Source organism: Brassica oleracea, chromosome C3 (genome assembly GCF_000695525.1).
Source record: "Brassica oleracea var. oleracea cultivar TO1000 chromosome C3, BOL, whole genome shotgun sequence".
NCBI lineage: Eukaryota > Viridiplantae > Streptophyta > Magnoliopsida > Brassicales > Brassicaceae > Brassica > Brassica oleracea.
Window position 1 is genome coordinate 52,610,367 of NC_027750.1, and position 1,035 is coordinate 52,611,401.

Below are 1,035 nucleotides of genomic sequence, written 5' to 3' on the forward strand. Positions count from 1 at the left end.
TTTTAGGTTTAGTATAATCACAAGGAATTTTAAATATATGGACTGTATTGGATTATCTTTTATACAATTCCAAGATCAATGATCATGCGTGATCAATTTATTTTACATACTATATGCAGCTGCTTTATGTTTCAGTCCATGAATCAGCTTAGGAACGAAGCTGTTCTTTCATCTTATCCAGTGATCCATATGATGCTTACTATATCATTTGTATCTAATTTCTTTCTTATGACCAGACCATTGTCAATTTCGAAAATCTGTAGCAGCATCCACCACATAGGAGTTTATCTCCTTATAATCTGTTCCTTTGATCTCTGTGAGTACCTTGTGTAACAAGCTATAATCTAATGTTGTTAAGTAGGAAGACATGAACACTCTTAGACCTCGTGATCATGTGCCTTATCTCAGGGTTTCTTTATCTCACAAGATCCATATATTTCACTGGTTTATCAGATGGCGTTTATGTATATGTATATGGCCAATACGCTCATCTCTCTTTTAGATACTTTGAACCTCCACGTTTTATCTTTTCTAATCTCTATGATCTTTTATGATTGTATGAGTACTCATTCGTGGGTTCATGATCCTCGCTTATCTCTTTATGTTCAAGTGCTATAACTTTATGTATCTTTATACAAATATGTGTGTGTGTCGACACTTTCATGTGGTTCCATTATGTTCTAGACATGATCTCACTACAAGAAATATGAGTATTGGTAGTACATCACGGTAGCACGAATTCACAAACTGCTACTAAAAATGGTTATTTTGGATGCCTAGCTCTATCGTAGCGTTAAATCAACGTTACGTAGTATTTTACAGGGATTTTAGGAAGCGGGAAGTCAAAAATCCAATTTTTATACTTGTAACATTCATGAGTGCCAAATACTTAGTGAAAAATCACTTCTGCCACCAAAATATTTGGTTTTAGTAGAACTATTTTTTTTCTAAGTCTTTTCATTTTTTTCTTGCTCAGAAAAAAAAACAGCAATTCACTATTTTATCTTCTTCTCCATTATCCACTTCAATCGAGCT